Consider the following 14,003-nt stretch of genomic DNA (forward strand, 5'->3'; position numbering starts at 1 on the left):
TTCAACTCTTTCCCCATATTACTGCACAGACTTTGTTTCCTTCTTTTTCCTTGCTCTAGCGCCTTCATTAGTTACATCACTGAGTGCTCTATTTGTTGTTCAACATAGAAGGTTAAGACTGAACTGTAACTGAGTGTAAATTAATTATATTTTGTCACAATTAGCTATACTATAGATTAATATCTATAGTATATTTTGTCCAGTAGCTATACTATAGATTAATATCTACTTTTATTTAACAACTAGCTTTATATTTAAACATTAATTTTAAAAATCCTCCACAAATAATCTTGGCCTGGATCCCCAAAGGGACTTTGGCATTGCTGTGCCTAACCTTTTAGGCACCTGGAACAACACTGTGATCAACAAGGCTGGAGTTAGGCACCGAGGCTACCTATACAATGAGTGGGAAGAGATAGTCACCTCAAAATGCAATCAGCAAAAGCCAGCACCCTACTTTAGGTAACTCCCTAACCAATGGGGTATGCTAATGACAGAGGTGTGTGCTAATCCTGGCCCCTCTTGGAGACAGGAACCTATCTCTGCTTAGTGATCCACAAACGGGAACTTGTCTCCTTAGGTGCTGTCAAGGTTCCTTCCCCACTCTGAACTCTAGGGTACAGATGTGGGGACCTGCATGAAAACCTCCTAAACATATTTTTACCAGCTTAGGTTAAAACTTCCCTAAGGTACAAACTATTTTCCTTTTTCCCTTGGACTTTCACTGCCACCACCAAGCGTCTAACAAATATAGAACTGAGAAAGAGCCCGCTTAGACATGTCTTCCCCCAAAAAAAATCCTCCCCAAACCCAACACCCCCTTTCCTGGGGAAGGCTTGATAAAAATCCTCACAATTTGCATAGGTGAACACAGACCCAAACCCTTGGATCTTAAGAACAATGAAAAAGCAATCAGGTTCTTAAAAGAAGAATTTTAATAGAAGAAAAAGTAAAAGAATCACCTCTGTAAAATCAGGATGGTAAATACCTTACAGGTAATTAGATTCAAAACCGAGAATCCCTCTAGGCAAAACCTTAAGTTACAAAAAGACACAAAAACAGGAATATCCATTCCATTCAGCACAGCTTATTTTCTCAGCCATTTAAACAAACAGAATCTAATGCATATCTAGCTAGATTACTTACTAAGTTCTAAGACTCCATTCCTTTTCTGTTCCCGGCAAAAGCATCACACAGACAGAGAGCGCCTTTGTTTCTCCCCTCCTCCAGCTTTTGAAAGTATCTTGTCTCCTCATTGGTCATTTTGGGTCAGATGCCAGCGAGGTTATCTTAGCTTCTTAACCCTTTACAGGTGAAAAGGGTTTTTCCTCTGGTCAGAGGGATTTTAAAGGTGTTTACCCTTCCCTTTTATATTTATGACAGGTGCCTACAGCATTTCTTGCAGAAATGAGTTAGGTGTGTCTGCCTTGCTCCATGCAAAATGGCCAGAGGAGGAAGGTAACTTTTAGCCCTGTAGTAGAGCACTCACCTGGGATATGGGAGACCCAGGTTCAATTCCTTCCTCCTCAGGCAGAAGGGGAGAGAAGGTTTGAACAGGGGTCTCCTAGTGCCCTAACCACTGAGAGATGGGCTAATCTGAGGTGGGGGCTCCCTCAGAGAACATAACGATGCTGTAGTGCAATGGTTAGGACACCCACCTGGGAGGTGCACACAGGGTTGCCAACCCTCCAGGACTTAAAGATTAATCTTTAATTAAAGAGTGTGTCAAGTGATGAAACCTCCAGGAATATGTCCAACCAAAACTGGCAACCCTAGGTGGAAGACCCCAGGGTCTGGTCTCCCTGCACCAATCACTCTTTCAATATTTATCCACAGTGGAACAGCTTCCACAGGAGAGACTGAGGGAGCCCCACATTAGAATATCCCATAACTCAGTGGTCAGAGCACTCTCCTGAGAGGTGGGAGACCCTTGCTCCCCTGCTGCCTGAGAGGGGAATTGAACCTGGTTCTACCACATTCCAAGTGAGTGCCCTAACAATTGGGCTAAAAGCTATAAAGGGGATAGCATCACCTCCTGCTTCAGCCAGATTCTCAATGGGACCTAATCTGGTAGGTGGCCTCTGAGCATGCCAACGGGATCCAGCCCTACATGCGACATAGGTGGCTGAATGCATATTCTTCTCCTCTTCCCTGCACCTTCAATCTGGTTTGTGAATCACTCTGGGGCTTACGTGGGAGACAGGCCCCCAGATACCTAGAATGGGGCAACAGTGCACATGCCCAAAGGCAGAAACATTGGCACCTAGGTAACTTTTTGCTATGCCAAGTGAGTTCAGATGCCCACAGGATTTCACAATGGCCTGTAGGATCAGGCTGCTGGATTCTGAACAGCTGGAACCCATTGCCAGTGAACTAGAGGTCTCCTTATTTTATTCCTATTTTCTTGTCACTGTTTCAAGCAGTGATGAACAGGAAGCAATTGAAGTGCTCACTACTGCTCTTTCCCAACAAAGATTTTCACCAGACTGTGCATTTTAGCTGAGTGTACCACTACTATAAACAAATCCAGAGCCTTTTGGATAGCAAAGCTTGCCACTGAAATACTGCCTGCCAAATAAGCTTTTGGTTTGTGTGTTATGTTGAGACAAAAATACAAGCACTGGTTTTAATTTTAAATTTTTAAAAAACTAGAGCTAGAACTATTTGGTGCCCCGGGGGCGGGGAGCAAAGTTGTTTGCATATAGTAAAGCAGAATTCCCTTAACTGGGCACTGTGATAAACAAGAAGTGAGACGGGGGCACTGATGCTTTCCTCAGCAATGCATTTCACTTACTCTAAACAATCAAATGGCGCACTTTGCTCTATCTGAAAATCTATCCAATGTAGTTTACTCCTCCTTAAAATTTTGGCATTCCCCAGAGAATAATATAAATGGAGTTTTGTTCTCAGTGGGTTTTTTTGTGATTGTGGTCATGAATATTTGCACAGGAAGCTTGATTTGATCAGTTATGCTTATTCAATCAAGCAGAAACATGCCCTTTTACTGCTGTCTAATCCAACCAGCTTGAATATTGAATCATCACAATGCACACTTTGTTTATGGAAACTTGTGAACATCATAGAATGTGTTACTATTTATGTGCCCAATTCTATTATAAAAATAACTATCTGCATCAAGCCACTACTTTAACCACTGAAAGGTTTCTGACATTAGTCTTATCACAAGGTACCGCTAAGCCTTGAGCATTGCTAACGAAACAAATGTAGGAATTCTGAAATTGGAAGAATGCTGTTTGTACGACCAAAGAAACAAACAAACAAATCACACGACATATTAACTCTTCTCACTTGCTTATTACACAGTGATGATCTCTATCAAGAATGCCAACATAATATTCAGGCTCTGGAAATGTTAGAGAGCTATAATTTATTATTTTTTTAAAAGACCAGATAGTCTCCTTGGAGAAGTCATTCCATTTACTTTGAAGTAATTAACAGATTAGCCCATTGAAATCTTACACTAATGGCTAAAGTAAAGTGGTTTTAAAATATTGCGGTTTAACATCATTCCTGTCATTTTTATAGTATTCTAAGACTAGTAAGGTGAAAACATTGATTCGCAAGTCAAATTTAAGTGTACTAACATTTCAAGATTAGCAAGGAAATTTATAATGGCAGATTGTGAGACCAGTATCTACCATGGAACCACATTAAACAGACATAATAATTGATGCATGTGAGAACGGACTTCACTCCAGAACTAAATCAGCATCCTGCGTGCTGGTTGTTTGTGATTAAATTAAATCTGAAATGTCTTAAAAATGTTCATGATGATTAATTAGAGTATTATAGTATTGCCAACTCTTGCAATTTTATCACGGGACTTGAAATATTTGGTGGTTTTCTTACAACCCCAGCTATTGGAACTGAGTGAATAGGAAAGAATCTCAGTTTTCGTTTAAAAAATAAAATAAAAATCGAGCTCCTGTGATTGCAGAGAAAAATTTAAAAGCATGAGCTGAGTGTGGCCCAAGAGTTCAAAAACCAGAAGGCAAATAAAAAGAGACCCATTTATTTTTAAAAAATCATGACTTTGTGGAGCCTGACTTCTGAGTTTTTTTATTTTTATTTTTTTGAAATGCCTTGGCGTGGCAATAGTACCGTTGTCAGCATCTTTCCTTGGCGAGGGGGTTGTGATTTCCAGTGCACGATGCCAGCCTCACCAGCATTATCCATGCCTTTGTAACCTTCACATTGGATTACTGCAGTGGGGTTACAATGGAAGACCACTCAAAGTTTTAGGTAGTATAAAATGCAGCTGGCTATGTAGCTGTGTTTCACAGACGTAGAATACTACATCTTTATTGCAGAGAACAGAGTAGTTTCTTATTAGTTTCCAGCTGCAATTCAAAGCATTGGCTGCCTGATTTTTTTTTTTTTAATAGTTTGGGGTGCTGTATGTCTTTGAGACAGACTTTCTCTGTGGTATAGCCCCAACAGTTAAGCTCAGCGGGGACACTTGACTATGCCTAGAATTCAGCAGGGTGTTCTCAGTGAAGACTGCTAAGTACTGGAAATTGCTTGGTCCAACAGCACCAGAATTTGATGCTGCAGGCTCACTGTGAGGCTTATATAATAAGCTTTTTCGGGAGGGAAGTGAGGATGTTGAAGAAGCAGAGGATTGTAGGATGGGGAGCCATTTTAATGTCATTCTTTACATTTTGTTAATGATCAGTTACTATTGTTCTATATCTTTTTGTTCTTTGAAGACACATTTTTGGATGCAGGCCTAGAGATGTAATCGGCATAACTATACAAGAACACTTTTTTGAAGGGAGCTATTTACAAACAATGCAAATGGGACTTGTTTCAGGCGTTAAGTTTTTAATCATTAGAAATGTTGATTTGTAGTCACTAGGTATTAGAGGCTATAGGAGCGAAATGACATTTAAAAACCCTTTCTATTTCTACAGTCAGTTCAACAAGACTATTGAGATGCCCTATTGCAAATAGCAAAAATCACTTTCTGTGTTTTTTCAGTTTGTGGTGTTCTACTCCAGGATAATGAGAATGAAGAAATGGGTTTGCTTTGGGGTCTGCACACCAGCTTCTATTGCAGCAGATCCTTGTAGGGAGAGGGCCTCCAGTAGCAGAGTCTGCCCAGCAGGGAGCTGTGGTAGTGAAAAATATCTTTAGTTTCCTCTGGTACAGGAGAGTGGCAGGGGCCATCACAGCCATGCAAAGTAGGCAGTATTGGGTGTCAGGGGATCATTGCAAGCAGCTAGGCCAACAGTCTGATTCAGCACATCTCTGTTGAACCATCTGCTCATTGGGATCCCACCAACCTGACAGATTTGATCTGCCTTCTTTAAGTGGAACCTTAAAGAGTGGGTGAGGCACTATCTGCCCTCCTCTAATAGAGAACTTCCCCTAGGTGCAGTGGCCCTGGCTAGTGTTAGGTGCACAGTGTACCTCCATTCTCTGTATAGAGGCTGAATCTGACTCAGCAAAGCCATCTGAGTCTGTGTGTTGGTTGTGTCACTAAAGACTTTCTATTTTTTAATTAGAGAGGAATGATCATCTCTCCCAGCTGGGGATACTTGCAACTAAGTCCTATCTGAATCTTTTGGGATTGGTAGATATTATTCATTTCAGCCAGATAGAAAGGAAGCACGGATCTGATGAAACAGTGTGAAAAAGATAGACGATGCTAACATACTTTTCGGTTCACAGTGTGTGACCCATGATGATGGAACACCACAGAGCATACCATAATTCTTAAGAGGACACCCAACTCACAATGAATGGGAAACATCTCATGACTCTCCTACTTAGCAGATCTGTATAGTGTGAGTAGAGGATTTGCTGAACATTTGAGCAGGACTTCCCTGTAATTTTTCATTCTGAAGTAACAGTAATCTGTTATTTGGTCACATTTTCTCACAGGCATCTCTTATTATACAAGAAACCCAGGCATCAAACACACAACACTGTTTTGACTTTTGTGTGTAGGAGAAAGTGGTATGCAAGAGACATTTTGTTTGAAAGGAGACTTCAAAGTACTTATTCTAGACATGCAGTCATTGTGTCAGTTTACCAGTCCATGCACAAAATCTATTCACTTATCCTTTGCTCTCCAGTAGGTGGCTTGATCAGCATCAGCCCAAATAATCAGGGAGTTGTATCCGATTTCCCCGTGCCATTCTCCTGCACTGAGCAGATCTTGGCACAGGAGAGAATGTGGGCTAATATCTCGACAATGCACTATAGGTATAAAGAGGCATTACTATGTTCAGGAGTTTCCTTTACCTGTTTTCCATCATGACCCCAAAAATAATTTGACTGGCATCATCTGTAATGGCCACACAACACACACGTGGCTCATTTTTTAATCACTTCTTAACCTACAAATTTAGAAAAACATACACTTTTAGTATCTGCCACATATTGCCACTCATTTCATTTGTCTTAAGTCTTATGTTTCTAATGTGTATTTGAGAGAATCGGGTATGAAAAAATACCAAACATTCCATTTTACATGGTTTAATGATATTTCTGCTCATAGAAAGATCTGATGTGCATTAAGATATTAAGCAGCTTTTTAGAGTAAACCTAAATGCTGTTCTATAGACCTTAACTGTTAAAACAAGATCTCATAGACTAGTTCATATTATCTTTTTCAGCAAGTTTCACGTTTTCTTTTGTTTGCATACTGTTCATGAAGAGGTTGGCAAAACTGATTGTATGTTTTTAGAAATATTTTGGGAATATCTTGAGCAAATAATTTGTGCTCTGCAGATCATTCATGAGCAGTTAGATGTGACTATTTAGAATCTGCACTGTTTTGATTGTAAAAGCACTTTTTTAGCAGCCACTTTCTCGCATGAAACTGCATTTAAAGTTGCAAAAAACAAGGTTACCTTCCCAGTTTCTAAGTTCCACAATGTTATGTAAGTGATTTTCTCATCATCACTGTAGCTGGAAAGCACCAGGTGGCTTCCAGTATAGGTCAAGGCAGCATTGTGTAAGAAAAGCATGGATGTTGTACTTTCAAGAGTGTGGAGATGGGACAGGGTTTGCAAACTGAACACAGAAAGGTGGTGTGCATAGTATGAACACACTATTACCTAGGAGAAGACCTCTGCCAGTCACAAGTTTAAGTACTCATCTGCATTCAGATTTATTTCATTTCTTTTCTCTCTCTTTTTAACTTATTTAGATTTAACCAAACAAAATTTTATGAAACACACAAACTTCCAGAAAAAATCATCTTTCTGTTTCTTTAGAAATAATTCTTAGTGCATTTTGAACCCAAAAGCAATTAGTAGTATGGGTGTTGGTCAAAAAAGAATGGACTCTGGAAGCTGAGTGACTCTAATGACTTGCAGTTGAGTTCTGTAGCTTAAACATAAACCTTTGCATATGGCTGCACCTATGGACTTATCTCAATGATCACCTTCTCTGAAGAAAAGATGCCAGTCAACCTCTCTGTTGGCTCAGTGCTATAATGACAGAATACTATTAACATACTTGGGGAGGATGGGTATCGTAAGCCAGACTGGGAAATTCTTAAAAACTAAAACCATTAACCGTACACAGGAAATGTGTTATGTACACAGAGTCTAAAAAGGCTGATAACAACCTGGCTATTTATACAGACTTTAAAGAAAGAAATTCAGACTGCAGTACTCCAAAACTGCAATCGTTTTGCTACAAGTTAAAAATTTGTTTTTGGACCCACAAAAGGAGAAAAAAAATGGCTTCCATTTAAATAAATTAATTATCCTTACATTTTAACCCTTAGCAACTAGTGACACCCCACTGCCCATGCAAAATCGAGTTTTTGCTTAGTCATGAACATTATTATATTCTTCCCTGAAAACACCTATTTCAAGCTCTTCTTGAGAAGCAAATCATGATGGAACCAATGGAGTGAACATAACATAGAAGGTGCATACAAGCAAAATGAAAATGCAAAGCAATACAAAGGCATTTGTTGAAATGTTTGTGGTGACATATAACCCGCTCATGAGTATTACAGAATGCATGTCAGTAGCCAGAACCAAATTTTGGTGGTGAAGAAAAATTATGTTGTAAATATAGTATTGTATTGTCATAACTCTTCAGCATATCAAATGATGAAATCATTTGTGCTGCACCCTGGGATGCCATTTTTTATTAATTTGCATGAGGACAAAATTGATTATTTGTATACTAGTCCCTACGGTGTATAAGACACCATGCAGCCTTTTGAAAACACAATCCCAGCCCAAAGAGTTTAAAGTTCTAGGTCCCAATTCTACAAATACTTACCTAGCCTCAACGGAACAATTCATGTGCATACACTTACCTATGCATATGTTTAGCAGATTGCGGTCTACAGTGTAGACTCTCAGCTCTCCTGGAAGGGTAATTGTGAGGCTTAATTAATGCACACTTGTAAAGTGCTTTGAGAACCTCAGATGAAAGGCATTATATAAGTGCAAAGTATTAACATTACAATAGAAAATATAATGTACTTATGATGTTATTCCTCACCTTTTCATCTCCACTGAGCAGGTACTGATCAATAGCATTGTACTTCTCATTAGCAAGTTGCTGTAGCTTCTCCAGCTCCTGTTTTACCTCATTCTCCAGCCTCCTTTTCTTTGCAGTTTTACTTTCATTACGTCTTTCCCAGGGCATCTGAAATACTAAAATAACAGGATTGATGGGAGGAACAGGGCTAGGGCTTCTATGGGAGACATCTTATTAAAACAAAAGGTAAGTCTGCTGTCTGTTTGCTGTATTACTGAAGCAAAATCCCACACAGGGAAAGCAGCACAACTCAGAAATATGGAGTCACTATAGCCTTAAGGCTTCTATCTAATTTAGTCTATGCTCATCACTATGGTAATTTAAGTAGGTTTTAGCAATTTGGGTCTTAAGTAATTGCCATGAACTAGTCACAGTGGATTCAAGATTACACTTCTACATTCACTTACAAGTCAAAACAGAAACATTTGGATTTTTTGATTACTCGTCTCTCCGCCTGAAAAATCTTTTGGTCAGGGAGAAACTGCTTTGAGAGGTGCAGGTAGCTGTGATGTAATATCTTTTATGGGACCAACTTCTGGTGGTGAGAGAGACATAAGCTGAAGAAGAGTTCTATGTAAGCTCAAAAGTGTCTCTCTCAGAAGTTGGTCCCATAAAAGATATTACCTCACCCATCTTTTCTTTGAGATGTGCAGGCATTTTAAAATTATTTTTTCTAGCTGAATGACATCTAGGTAGCCAAGGAAACACCATGCTACTCTAGCAACAGATCACTTAGACATCCTTGGTGTCATTTCCAGGAACCCAACTATGAACCATGTGATGACTGCGATGGGCCACCTTGAGTAGTTTTCATCAATATTGACTTTAGGGCTTCCTAGTGAAGCTGTTGGAGATGCTGTCTGACTTAGTAACCAAGTTCACAAATCTCATTGTGTTGGGATAGATCAACATCCACCCAGACAATGTTGGATTCCATCACACACTCTATCTGAGCTCTCTAACTTAGGCTTCTCAGAGGCACTCTCCAAATTTACCCACACATCAGTAATCCAGCAGGTTAATTTTGCCTGAACAGAGCCTTCAAATTTCAAATTAATTTATCTCAAGTTGGAGTGAATAATAGGCTCCAGTTCTTATTTACTGATGCTGCCTAGGAAGATCTCCATTTAGGAGCATTATAGATCCATGCATTATAACTAGGGCTGTCGATTAATTGCAGTTAACTCATGTGATTAACTCAAAACAATTAATCGTGGTTAATCACAGTTTTAACTGCACTGTTAAACAGTAGAATACCAAATAAATTTATTAAATATTTTTGGACGTTTTTCTACATTTTCAAGTAGATTGATTTCAGTTACAACACAGAATACAAAATGTACAGTATTTTTCAATTCACCTCATACAATTATTGTAGTGCAATCTGTTTATCGTGAAAATGCAACTTACAAATGTAGATATTTTTTTGTTACATAACTGTACTCAAAAACAAAACAATGTAAAACTTTAGAGCTGACAAGTCCACTGAGTCCTACTTCTTGCTCAGCCAATCGCTAAGAAAAACAAGTTTGTTTACATTTACGGGAGATATGCTGCCTGCTTCTTTTTTTACAATGTCACCTGAAAGTGAGAACAGGTGTTCACATGGCACTTTTGTAGCCAGGATTGCAAGGTATTTACACACCAGATATGTTATACATTCGTATGCCCCTTCACGCTTCAGCCATCATTCCAGAGGACATGCTTCCATGCTGATGATACCCATTATATATATAATTTGAGAGTGAACTCCTTGGGTGCGAATTGTATGTCTCTTCTGTTTTACCTGCATTCTACCATATATTTAATGGTTTTGCAGTCTCAGATGATGACCCAGCACATGTTGTTCATTTTAAAAACACTTTCACTGCAGATTTGACAAAATGCAAAGAAGGTACTAATGTGAGATTTCTAAAGATAGCTACAGCACTCGACCCAAGGTTTAAGAATCTGAAGTGCCTTCCAAAATCTGAGGGATGAGGTGTGGAACATGCTTTCAGAAGTCTTAAAAGAGCAATACTCCGATGCAGAAACTATAGAATCCAAACCACCAAAAAAGAAAATCAACCTTCTGCTGGTGGCATCTGACTCAGATGATGAATGTGAACATGCATCAGGTCACACTGCTTTGGATCATTATCAAGCAGAGCTCATCATCAGCATGCACGCATGTCCTCTGGAATGGTGGTTGAAGCATGAAGGGACATATGAATCTTTAGCACATCTGGCACGTAAATATCTTGTGATGCCAGCTACAACAGTGCCATGAGAACACCAGTTCTCACTTTTCAGGTGACATTGCAAATAAGAAGAAGTGGGCAGCATTATCTCCAGCAAATATAAACAAACTCATTTGTCTGAGTGATTGGCTGGATAAGAAGTAGGACTCAGTAGACTTGTTGGCTCTAAAGTTTTACATTGTTTTGTTTTTGAGTGCAGTTATTTTTTGTACATGATTCTACATTTGTAAGTTAAACTTCCATAATAAAGAGATTACGCTACAGTACTTGTATTAGGTGAATTGAAAAACACTATTTCTTTTGTTTTTTACAGTGTAAATATTTGTAATAAAAATAAAGTGAGCGCTGTACAGTGTGTGTGTTGTAATTGAAATCAATATGTTTGAAAATGTAGAAAACATCAAAAAATATTTAAATAAATAGTATTCTATTATTATTATTATTTAACAGTGCGATTAATCGCACAATTAATCACGATTAATTTTTTTAATCGCTTGACAGCCCTAATTATAACACTATTGGTGAAAAATCCCTGAGGAAAATATCTTTATGTATAGAAAAAATTTTACATTGCCATTTAAAGTCTGGAGTTTGCTCCAATATAATAATAGTAAATCACATCACAAATATTACATTCAAATAACATTAAGAGCTACATTATAGCATTAAGGGATAGTTATACATTGTGGGCTGTGCTAAGCCACTCTGTCCACGAGGGAATGTTGATCGGCATTGTGTCTAGAGCTCCTGGGGACAGTCACCACTGCACCAATCTGGAAGAAGAGACAGTGTGCACTCCCTTCTGTGGCTGTCTGGTGCAGAAATGGGGGGTAGCTACTGCTGCTTCTCCTCATCTTGCCTTTGACAGCTAATGGTACTCGTTCTTGTGATCAGGGGAACACAAGGACTGCAAGTGCAGCCAGTCCTTGGCTGTGTGCAGAGGCTCTTTACTCCTTCTCCACCATGTGCTTTTAGGGTGTGGCTATACCACAATTAGACACCTGCGGCTGAGCCACCTGGCAGGGTCCTAGAGCCCAGGCTCCAGCCCAAGCACGAACATCTACGTTGCAATTAAACAGCCCCTCAGCCCAAGCCCTGTGAGCCCAGAACAGCTGGCATGGGCCAGCCACAGGTTTTTAATTGCACCATAGACATACCTTAGGCAGGGGATAGTCACAGCCTGGCCCTACGGGTGTTAGCCAAACCAAGAAATTTGCATTGGAAGGTTATGACTTTATCTGAATAATCCAAATTTCAGTGACAAATGTGTGACTCTAACCCTCTAGACAATGGTCATTTCAATTGTAGCTCCACAGCCTTAAGTTAAAATAAGGCATTTGTAACCTGTTGTTCCCTTCCCTCTTTTCCTTTTGGACAGAATATCCTTGTACAGGGTCCTGGTGTCCTTAGACAGGAGATGGCCAAGCAGAATGGGTTGCGGGGGAGCCTGGTCTTTGTACTCTGGCTTTATCCGATCCTTTACAAATCCAGTTTCCATGTTCCAAATGACAAAATGGTCTCTGAAAAGATCAGAATATGCTTTTACCTCACATAATCCAGCAGTAACTGAGCTTAGCAGAACAGTTCTCTCAGGCCTCACAAAACTAGAAGGGCCTGAATCAGCCAAACAGGCACAGGGAAGTGTAAGTTGTACTTCTCTGCCCCCCCCACCCCCCGAGGACCCTGGTACTACAATAGGAATTTACCTCAAGAGGGGTGTTGCCTTTCATTTGGGGCTCCATAGCAGCCCTGCTGGTGAGGCTGGTGAGGAAATGTGTGGATTCAACCTCCAGGTGCCCTAACACCCCCCAACCCCATTCTTTGGCCTGCAGTCATCCCCTCTGCTCCCCCAACACAAAAGAGGTTATGATCACTTTCTGTCCCCTCAATCTACTCCCCTGCAGATTACCTGCCTCAGGGTCCCTCTGTCAGTGTTTACATTGGCCAAGATCATAGAATCATAGAATATCAGGGTTGGAAGGGACCCCTGAAGGTCATCTAGTCCAACCCCCTCCTCGAAGCAGGACCAATTCCCAGTTAAATCATCCCAGCCAGGGCTTTGTCAAGCCTGACCTTAAAAACTTCCAAGGAAGGAGATTCCACCACCTCCCTAGGCAACGCATTCCAGTGTTTCACCACCCTCTTAGTGAAAAAGTTTTTCCTAATATCCAATCTAAACCTCCCCCACTGCAACTTGATATACAATTCTCCTTAAGGAATCTTTTCAAATGATGTTAGCTGGCATCACAAAGATGGGGGACAATCCTGTTCAAACTGAGGTCAATGGGAATTTTGTCACTGAGTTTTATGGAACCAAATTTTCACCTCAGATGCAGTGTATACGCAAAGAATTGCTCCTGGTCAGTTTTCAGCTTTACTTTGAGGCACATTCCACTAGACTTTCACTCCCCCCCTCCCTCCCGATCAATGTTGGCCCTATAATTTTCTGGGGAAGCAACTTTAGCCAGTTTTGATGCGTTCTAGGTAGTAAAATAAAGCAGTTGCAGACTGAGAGGACAGAACCCTCCAAGCTCCCTGGATTCTTTCCAGCTACCATAGGGGATGGGTCTTTATACAGAATACATTTTGAATTTGTAAGATCAGCAAGGCAGAAAGTTTTCCAGCTTTGGGGTTTTTTTTAAACAACTGGAAAAAGACAGCAAAATCAACAGGGCCAAATTCTGCCATCTGTTAAACCCTGCAGTCTCACTGATGTTAATGAGACAGTACAGGTTTCATTGAGGACAGCAACAAGTATGTCTACAATATCAATGAGTCCAAGCTTCTAGTGATTTTTAAGGAGATGTGTATTAATGCCCTATGCCAGCGGTTTTCAAACTTTAGTAACCCGAGGACCCCCATTTTGATTTAAAATTCTGCCGCAGACTCCCAAGAGCTCTGCTCAGACCCAGGCCCTGTCCCCACTCCACTACTTCCCACCAGCAATAACTCTTCCTGCCCTCGCTCCACCCCTACCCCTCCTCTTCCTCGCCTCTTTCCGCCCCCTCCCCCAAGCGCCCCAGTCCCCCCTGCTCCCCCTCCCTCCCAGTGCCTCCTGCACTCTGGGGAACAGCTGTTCCACGGCATGCAGGAGACACTGGGAGGGAGGAGTTGATCAGTGGGGCTGGTGGCCCCGGACATGATTTTGCCCTATCGCCTAAGTGTGCCCTGTCCCTGCTCCTCCCTCTCCATCTCAGCGCCTCCTGCATACAGGGGAACAGCTGT

This window comes from Eretmochelys imbricata, chromosome 4 (assembly GCF_965152235.1).
Source record: "Eretmochelys imbricata isolate rEreImb1 chromosome 4, rEreImb1.hap1, whole genome shotgun sequence".
NCBI lineage: Eukaryota > Metazoa > Chordata > Testudines > Cheloniidae > Eretmochelys > Eretmochelys imbricata.